Source organism: Fundulus heteroclitus, chromosome 5, assembly GCF_011125445.2.
Source record: "Fundulus heteroclitus isolate FHET01 chromosome 5, MU-UCD_Fhet_4.1, whole genome shotgun sequence".
NCBI classification, from domain to species: Eukaryota; Metazoa; Chordata; class Actinopteri; order Cyprinodontiformes; family Fundulidae; genus Fundulus; species Fundulus heteroclitus.
Window position 1 is genome coordinate 4,471,170 of NC_046365.1, and position 10,093 is coordinate 4,481,262.

Consider the following 10,093-nt stretch of genomic DNA (forward strand, 5'->3'; position numbering starts at 1 on the left):
GGGGTCAGCATGGATTCGTCGGTAGGAATGGAATATGCCTCACTTACTTTAAAATAATTAGTTTGGCAGCAGTTTGGGTTTCTAGTGAAAACAATAAATGGCAACAGGGACAGACAAGACACTAATTATATGCAAGCAGTGCAAACAAATACTACCATATAATGCGACTAACACTAACACTAAAACCATGCAAAGATATCTTGAGAACCATCATAACACCATGCTAAAAACAACAACAACTGTGAGGATGACACTGCAATGTGCTAGGGCTGCAGCATTTTTAGCTGCAGAATAAACTGCAGAGGAACAATATGAGAAATGTGTGGTCAGAGATGAAGAAGCTCACAGGCTTCAAGCAAAAGGAGGATTGTATAGATGGAAGTCTGGATAGAGCCAGTGAGCTGAACACATTCAATAGATTCAGTTTAGGAAAAAGCTCATCATCCGCCTCTCCTGTCCCCAGCCATACAGACAACACACCCTCCTCTGACACACTTTCCTGTCAAACCTCAGATGTCCCATCTTCCACCTCAGTCATGGATTCTTCTGCTTCTACAAGTTTGCCTTCAACCAAATCATGAGATGCTGTTGCTCACTGCCCCCTCCCACTTTTCTGTGTCTAGAAGTCAGGTCAAGAGGCAGCTGGAGAGACTGAACAGGAACAAGGCTGCCTGAACCAAGAGAAGGTTCCATTGTTGAGGAAGACATCCTGCCTTATTCCAGTACCAAAGAAAACTCACCCTTTAGTCAGTAATGACTATAGACCTGTAGCCCTGACATGCCACATCATGAAGGTCCTTCACATATGAGGACCCTCTGCAGTTTGCTTATTGCCGTGGAGTTGTAGACGCCATTATACACCTTCTTCAACAGACCCACTGTCATCTGGACAAAGTAGGCAGCACTGTGAGGATCATGTTCTTTGATTTCTCCAGTGCATTTAACACAATGCAGCCTGATTTGCTTTGTCAGAAACTCCACATTCCTCAGGTGGAAGCCTCGACAATCACCTGGATTTATGACTACCTGACAAACAGACCATAGTTTGTGAGACTGAAGGACTTGGTGTCTAACCATGTAGTCAGCAGCACAGGAGCACCACAGGGGACTGTTCTTTCACCAACCCTTTTTCACTTTTTACACCTCAGACTTCCAGCACAAGAAGAGTTCCTGTCATCTGCAGAAATACTCTGACGACTTTGCAGTAGTCGGGTGCATCAGAGATGAATAAGAAGCTGAGTACAGGGAGCTGGTGGACCGCTTTGTGGCATGGTGTGGAAACAATCATCTCATCTTGGAATGCTAGCAAAACAAAGGAGATGATTGTAGATTTCAGGAGAAACAGAATTAGATCAAACCCTATTTCCATCAGGGGAGAAGAAGTGGAGGTGGTTGAGGAATATAAATACCTCAGTGTTCATCTGGACAACAGACTGGACTGGAGACGCAACAGTGAAGCTGTCTATAAGAAGGGACAAAGCAGACTGTACTTCTTGAGGAACCTAAGATCCATCAAGGTTTGCAGCAAGATGCTGTATATCTTCTATAAAGTGTTGTTGAAAGGGTCACCTTCTCTGTTGGGGCAGCAGCATCAGAGCCAGGGACCTAAAAAGGCTCAACAACCTGATAAAGAAAGCTCGTTCTGTTCTGTGGACGACTGTGTAACCTCTGGAGATGATGATGCAAAGAAGGATTCTTTATAAAACCAAGAAATGATGGACACCCCTGACCATCCTCTTTTTGAGACTGTCTTGGGAAAACAGAGTGCCTTCAGTCAAATTTGCTGCAATACAAACCGCTACAAGAGAGCTTTCCTGCCATCAGCCATCACGATATACAATAACTCTTTGAAGAATTTGAATCAATAGTATTTACAACAACATTTAATTTCCCTTTGGGATCAATAAAGTATATATGAATTTGATGGATTTAATTTTATATTCTGATTTCCTAATTGACATCACAACATCATACTCTGATCAATAAATTGGTTTGTGAGGGAACTTGTCCTGCTGTTTAGCCACCATCGTCTAAACCTCTGAAAAGGATAAAGCTATAATAAGGAATAAATGGTGGTGAAAACTACAGTTAGTGTAAGGCAATTTTACTACTATCCTGAACTTCAAAAGATATCTACCGCTACATTGATTTACATAAACTGGACAAAGGAATCCTTCTGTAAGTGTAGTATCCTTCCCTGACAAGATCTTCTATCGCTTCCCCTTGGAGTCATTTTACATGAAATTATTTGAATACTTCAAACGGCTGTGAACTACCCAGATAAAAACATAGCATACAGATAGATGCCTTTAGAAAGATGGCTTCATACATTTCAGGCAGGCCATCTGTCTATTGTAACAACCATGGCAAATATAATAAAGACCATCATGCATATTTGCATATTGGAATCTGAAGTCAAATTCCATGTTTGTACTAACAAACTTGGTGAATAAAGTTGATTCTGATTCTGATATTTGTGTATGAGTATTTACCAACTAAAAGTTGCGTCTACTGATCACTGTACTTTTCTATGAATAAAATAACTTTTGACCAATTACTAATTTAAATGTCTGTAATATTTGATTAGGAATTTATTGAAGGGAGCCATTAAGAGGAAACCGAGTATTGGGGCAAAACTCATCCCGGATCTGAAGTCTGAGTCAGCTTTTTTCTATTATTTAGGATCATGGTACACTTCGGCTGAAAAAGTTGCTCTTCTGTCTGTTTAAGATAGTTGAAAAACGCTCAGTACTTTAAAATTGTGTTATTTTTAATGCAATGTTTTTGGAAAATCATTTTATGGCCATTAGTAATTGTCTTTTGAAACCAAGACTGACTGAGTGACCCATCTTTCTTTTGAACAACAGGCTTTAGGTTATCATCGCCTCACAACAGTATTAATAGTTCAAAACAGACAAAAGTACAAAAATGTAAAATTTTCGTGACTTCACATTTTAAGTTGTGGGGTCTTGGAATTTGAAGTGATATGTTTTAGGGCATTTGCCTCAGATTACATTTTTAATAAATGATCGCATCTTTATCTTCTCTTGCTGTTACCTTCCTTTGAATAAATTCAAAAGACATAATTTGGATGTTTAGATAAGGTCCATGTGACTTTTGATGGAAAAGAGCCATGCACCCATCTCTATATAAAAAGGTCAGTTGGCAGCTCACTGGATTCACTGTTGGAAACAGACTGCTGTGAAAACAAGCTACCTTCTGAAGTACTACACTTTCAGGTAAGACACATTTAAAAAAGGCAAAATGTAGAACTATCTTAAGAGCTGTTTTAGTTTTGTCCAAACTTGACTTTGGTTTGAACTAAAGAGAAAATGTTATCTGTACCAAAATGCTGCTAACTAAGCCTGTTAAAGTTTTTTTTTTTTTTTTTTTTTTTTGCACATATGAGTGTTAATGACGAATTAGACTTTCTAAAAATTAACGATCTTTGGTTTCTTCTTTTTAAGCCTTTTGGAATAAAGGAACTGATTTAAGTTTCAACAATGAAGGTAAGCTGCCCTTCTCTTTAAAGCGTTTAGCTCTTTATAAAAAATCCCAAAACATTTCAGTCTCTGTTTAGCTATACAGCTACTTAGATATATTGACAGTTTTTCAAAGAAAAAAGAAATATCAATACCTTCATTGTCCCACAATGGTGAAATGTATATTAACAGTGTCATTGTTAACTAAGGGCCACTATAGTTCATTGTTCTGTTGTTTAAAGTAACCTTTTGTCTTAATTTTTGGCTAAACGCACCACACTACATCCAAAGAAATATACAAACTGCAGTTCTCATAGTAATTAATCTTATTTAATCCTTCTTTCATTAAAGCATGTTCTAATTTAACAGATGACTGGCCTCTTCTTGATGATTATGATGGTTGCACTTCTCGTGCCAACCGAAAGTATGGATCAGAGGTTAAGGGAGAAAAGGGCTCCAGGCATAATGGATAAGATCAAGTAAGTCCCAATTATTTGGAATAATAGAATATGGTACGTTGTTAGAGTCATCCAGGAGAGCTTTGTAAAAAAATTAATAAAAATTCAAACAAATTGTCACAACTTCAGGGAAATAAATGTCTGAATGTTCTTGTCGTTCTCTTCAGAATTTTGCTTTAATTACTGAGACTTGACTTTTGTTTATTTCTGCCTATACATGAAATATATTAGTGACATTGTTGGATAATTATTGGTTTGGGGAAATATGCCTGTTGATATCAACAGCTTGGTTTGTCAAAGAGAAGTAAGGTGTCATGGAAGGGGAAGCCAGAATTAGACTTATCTAAGTCACAGGAGAGATCATGTACAGTATGGTACCTTCTACGGTGTGTGAAAAAAATTATGCTTTGAAGCTTTAAATGTAAATTTCACAACAAAAATGTGGAACACCTTGTTTTTCAACCACGGTTTGCCATCTGAGTTTAAAAGTGTTTTAAACCCCAAGACATGTATAAGCACCGTTTGAAGAAGGCTTCAGACACTCCATTGAGTCATGAAGTTGGTGCAGACAGGAAGACAGAAGTCTCATAATGAATGTGAGAATAAATGAAGAACTAACAGATAGGAAACTGATACTAGGAGAACTGGAGACAAATGTCAAACAGGTGATACAACTGGATTACAGGCAGACAAGGATGGCAGAAGAAAATGAAAATGAGAAATGTGTTGTTTTAGTAATTACTGGAAATTGTGACATGACAAATGACTTATGTGAATCCTAAATGCATGAAATGTTGGGTGTCAAAAGATAGTTGTGTGTGGTTCATACAGAACATGAGCAAATTCTGGAGATTGACTATCTTCTAAAATGTGTAATAAATCTCAAAATAAGAAAGAAAAACCTATGACATGGAGATCACAATTACTGTTTCTAAAATTCAGTTCCTAACTTTCCTCACATTCTTCCACCCTGATAATCTTGCAGGTAATGCTCCACAAGACTTCTCAGATCACATAAAATCCTTTATAACCTCTGACAATATCCAACCCTAATGCAGGATCTTAAAACTCAAACCCTGCTTTAAATGTACCATGTAACTGTGGTAGAGACCAGAGACCAGTCCAAGTTATAAAAACACCCAGACATTCTTTATTATCTACACTGACTTGTCTTTAGCTATTAGATGTATTACTGGATCATTTCCTTTTTTAATCTTATTTTTTTTACCTCTTTTAAGGCTCCAGTCTATCTGCAATATGCAAACATCATCATCAGTCTAACAACAAGCCTTGTTTTATTTTGTGACAGGGAACATTGGGGAAAACTGAAGAACAAATTAAGTTCAGGATCTTCTGCATCTGCTGCATCTTCTGAGTCTTCTGATGCTTCTGCCTCTTCAGAAGGGTAAGGCAATCTAAATCTTAATGAGCTAATGACATTGAGACCAGGGTTTCTTTCTAGTGGTTTATTGGATGGGAAAACAAGCCACAAAAGAGAGTGGAATGATGACAAATAAAGTAAAACAGTAACATAAGGATTAAAAGTATCTCTTTTATTTTTATAGACACTGCCATGAAAATGTAGTGTTCTATTCCAATTGCTACTATGTCCTGAGAACAAATTTCTATTCAGTGTATTGCATTGTATTGACAAGTGTTTAGATCACAAGTCCAAGAGTTGACAACATCTTGTTGCATTTTAGCCAAATAATATTATATTTTAACTGTTGTTCCAGGTCCAGATGATGGAGAAAAATCTGCACGAAGTGTCTAAACTACAGAGAGGATGACATTTACCAAGACATTTGCATTAATGTTGTGGAACTACCAAAAAAAAAAATGTTACTCAATGTGCTTGCAATAAAAATCCCACACCATGAAACTGACTTATTCATTTTGAATTTCGATGACAAGAAATGTTCCCATTAGAAACCATTGCATTTCTACACATCACTTTCTGTCTGCTCAAAATGTGCTTATAAGAAAACTTTAAAAGCACAGCTGTACAGAGAAACTATGTTTGTAATTATTGCAAAGTAGATTATAAATTCCAATAATCCGGGAGGTGCGTCGTTCAGTTCTACAGAAATTGAAATGCAAGAATAAATGCCTGAACATAATGTCCATAGCACACACCATATTGTAGTGTGATGGGAGCAGATTTATTTATTTACCCAACTATATGCTTTACAAAATAATGTCTGCATAAAAGCAATATATTAAGAGAGAAGGTATAAATATTACATAAATGACACCATATTCAGGGATTTGAAAAGCTTTTTATTTTAAGATAGGTATGCATGCAATTCATCCCTGCTGTAGCAAATGGCCACTTATTACTAAAATTGCTTTATGTTAAATCCCCCCCCCCCCCCAAACAACTTTGAGACCAGGATATACTATTAATTTGAAAGGCCCTTATGTATAGTTATAGGTTCACCGGGGCAGGAAGCATGATTAATACTGCGATTATTAATGCATATGATAACGTCGATCTATGATTAAAGTCTGATATTGAGTGAAATTAAACATGTGAGAGGAATCATGATGCACTATGGCTGCTCTTCACCACTTTACCATCTGCATCGCCAATTTCCCTCGTCTCCAAAAGGAGCACATCCATTGGTCAGAGCTTACGTGAGGGACAGCACATTTTTAAGAATTACAATCCACAATAGGAATTGATGCAGACACAAAAGTGGTATAGATTACTGCTTGTGTGTTCTAAGTCCCTGTTTTGTGCATACGCAAGCTTTTTAAAAGAGACCTCAGAAACCACTTCAAATACATCTCACTGAGGAAGAAAATTCCCAGAAGAGATAAAACAAACCTGATTGAGTAACCAATTTCATCCAAAACCAGGATGAGTACTGAATCTCGTAAAAGCTACTAAGAAAACTTTGCTAAAAGTAGGTTTCAGCTTTATGTGTGTTACTTTTGACCTCACTTTATTACTTTGATTGACAAAAAGACTATCAATTGTCAGTGAATTTTGATGAATTTACTCGGTTCCACTACCTCCATTATTATTTGGCTTTTTTACCTTTTATACTCTCAGGGTATGTAGGATTATTATCATTATTGTTAGTATTATTTCTCTTTTCTATTGATAAATTGCATTCATGTTGAAATCATTTTTTAAATAATATAAAATATTGAAAAATCAGTGTCCTTTCATTGTTTTCTTTACATTTAAACTGTTGCTACATTGTTATAGTGCACTCAAATGTAAAATAACTGCCAGATACTGAAAGATGAGGTCTGAAAAATGAGCAACAGCAATCATTATCAGAATGATTTTGACTTTTACTTATATAATATTTATTATCTAAATTGTCCTACTTAACAGTTGCACGCCTGTGCAAAGTCTCAGTTGTCCGGGTCATGGTAACAGCAAACAGGCTTAAATCGGAGGTAACTGGCCTTTCGCTCAGTTCTTTCTTAAATGGTTTTGACATGTACCCCCATGTAAAACAAGGCCATTATTCATAGGAGGCTTGGTCTCCGTTTTAATTCAGAGCTGTGCACTTCAACGCACAACAGAATGAAATTGGAGAGAAAATGGCCCTCAACACCTCCAGAGGAGTTCTACTTGATTTAGAAAAGTAATCTACTATTGTATGAATAGACCAGATAATTGAATTGTGTTTGTAATTGTCCTGTTAGGTATATACGGCAGCACCCTGCTCGGCTGAGGCTGCAATGGCTACTGAGAACATTGAACACTTAACGCCAAATAAGATGTTCATACCTAGTTTGACACTGAGCATTCAGTGTAACAATGGGAGACCAGTTATCCTAGGACTACGTGTAGTAGTAGGCCTAACGGCTAAGCTGAAAGCTAGAACACCGCTTCCATCCATCTTGCTACAGCTGCTCCCTCGAGAAAAAGTGGATTACTTGAAGCTGAATTTAAAAACAAATTGTGATATGAAAGACTGCTGTGCTACTATTCTAACTGAGACATAGCTAAACTCTTCCTTCCCTGATTATGGCATTAGCATAGAGGAGCTGACAACTTCTAAGGTGGTCTTAAGCCACTGTTCTCTGGACACCGAGTCTTTTACTGGCAAATGTAGACCATGCTATCTGCCCGGGTAATTTACCATCATCACTGTTGTTTATACCAGATCCCAAATACCAGCTGGCTCACCTCCTAATGGTCATATTTAACACCTTGCTGGCTCATGTTGTCTTTCTGTCCTGTTTCAACATTGCAACCATCATGCCAGTGCCCAAACACTCTACACTTTCATCACTGATCGATTATCGCTCCAACGCACTAACTCCAATCATGATGAAGTGCCTCATGAAGCCGGTGAAGGACCACATCATCTACAAACTCTTCCTCTCTTTTGATCCACTCCAGTTTGCTTACCGCTCCAACTTCTCCACAGAGGACGCCATTTCATCTGCAGTCCATGCTGGAACACCTGCAGAAGAACAATATATCTATACATATCTATGCTGTTTCTGGACTTCACCTCAGCATTCAGCACAATCATCCCCCAGCACCTGGTGAGCAAACTAGCCCCCTTAGAAACATACCCTGTTTAACTGCCTGCTGGATTTCCTCACAGACAGACTCCAGTCTGTTCGGGTCGGCAAAAAAACACCTCCAGCGTCATCTCCCTCAGCATGGACACGCCCCTGCAGCAGCGGTACGAGTCCCCATAGGGAGTTGTCTGTCAGACTGTGAAATGGCACTCCAAGGTTTATCCACATGTACATACTGCACCGAGATAACTGACCGTTTAGGTATGTGTGTCACATCTGTGATGTCCACAGTGTCAGTGAGTTATCTGCTGATTATCCAATGACTGCTTTCAGCAGCTCCAGCAACTTGTAACTGTCATGAGTTGTTCTGACGAACCCGAACACAACCACACACAGAGCTTTGTTTTGACAGTGTTATTGAAAGAGAGGAGTTGTGGAGGATGAAAACCAGAGAGTCTTTACCGGGATGGAGCAGCTGGATGGTAAAGGCAGGAGCAGGCGGACGGGAGGGAGCTGGAGGACCGTGGGTGAGCCTTGGGGCGGAACCCAGGGCTGGCGGATGAGCTTCGGAACGGGATCCGAGCGGGAGGTTGAGCCCTGGAGCGGAGTCCAGGCAGGGAAGGATGACAAGAGAAGAGAGACGAACCGGCAGGGATGAGCTGACTGAGGAGTCCTTAAGTTTACTGCTTGGCAGGTGGAATGAGTCCCGGTTGATTGGTGATGGCAGGTGGAGATGATCAGAGGTGAGTAGAGTGGAAACTGGGGTGTATGGGAGGAGGAAGGTGCCAGAAAATGTTCAGGGTGCAGCAGGCAAAACTGCACCCTGACAGTAGCTTCATACAATATCTTGTAACGTTCTGTTGTGGTTTAGGTTATTTTTTTAGTTAGCCAACTTTTCTGTCTAAGGATTTATTTCTGTTTTTGTATTGTTTTGGATTTATGCTTAGTCTGTTTTAAGTTATCTGGCCTTCTCTGTAACGTTCTGTTGTGGTTTAGGTTATTTTTTCAGTTAGTCAACTTTTCTGTCTAAGGATTTATTTCTGTTTTTGTATTGTTTTGGATTTATGCTTAGTCTGTTTTAAGTTATCTGGTCTTTGTTATTATTTTATGTCAGCTTGTGTTCGTTAGTCTTTGTCTTGCTTTCTATCCTAGGTTTATTCTTTATTAGTCTGTATGTGTCAGAACTTAGCAGACAGCGCCATGCAGTTCTCTGCTGGCGCTGTCCCCTCTGCTCTCTCCACAGGTGACTGCAGCTGACTGGTGGGCGGGGCGCGCACACCTGCGGCTCGTTCTGCGAGTCAGCGCTGGAGCATAAGAGCAGCGCTCAGACAGCCGGTGGATGCCTGAGTGTTAGCATCAGTGGTATGCTTGTGTGGCCACTGTCTGTCAAACGATCATATGCTCGCATCTAATCAGTGCCTCTTGTCCTCTCGGGTTTCCCGTGCCTTGATCCAGCCGTGGCGCTTATGCACTTGTCTTGCCAGACTTCAGAGGAAAACCAGTCAGTCTGACTCGCCAGATTCCACCGGCTGTCCTCGACCACCTCGGGCGCTGCTCGGACCTCCCCTTGCTCCTTCAGCTCACCGCCGCTTAGTCACCAACCTCCATCAGAGCCGAAAGCGCTAAGTTCCTCCTCCGCTCCACTTCCCCCGGTCC

At 39.6% G+C, this 10,093-nt stretch overlaps 1 long non-coding RNA gene across 1 annotated transcript; it reads left to right on the forward strand.

Annotated features, from left to right (window-relative positions):
* The first annotated feature begins 3,864 nt into the window (after positions 1-3,864).
* Positions 3,865-5,761, forward strand: LOC118563090. Its single transcript, XR_004931007.1, has 3 exons — positions 3,865-3,961; positions 5,250-5,345; positions 5,677-5,761. It is a non-coding gene; the product is annotated as an uncharacterized LOC118563090 (long non-coding RNA).
* Positions 5,762-10,093: the final 4,332 nt, after the last annotated feature.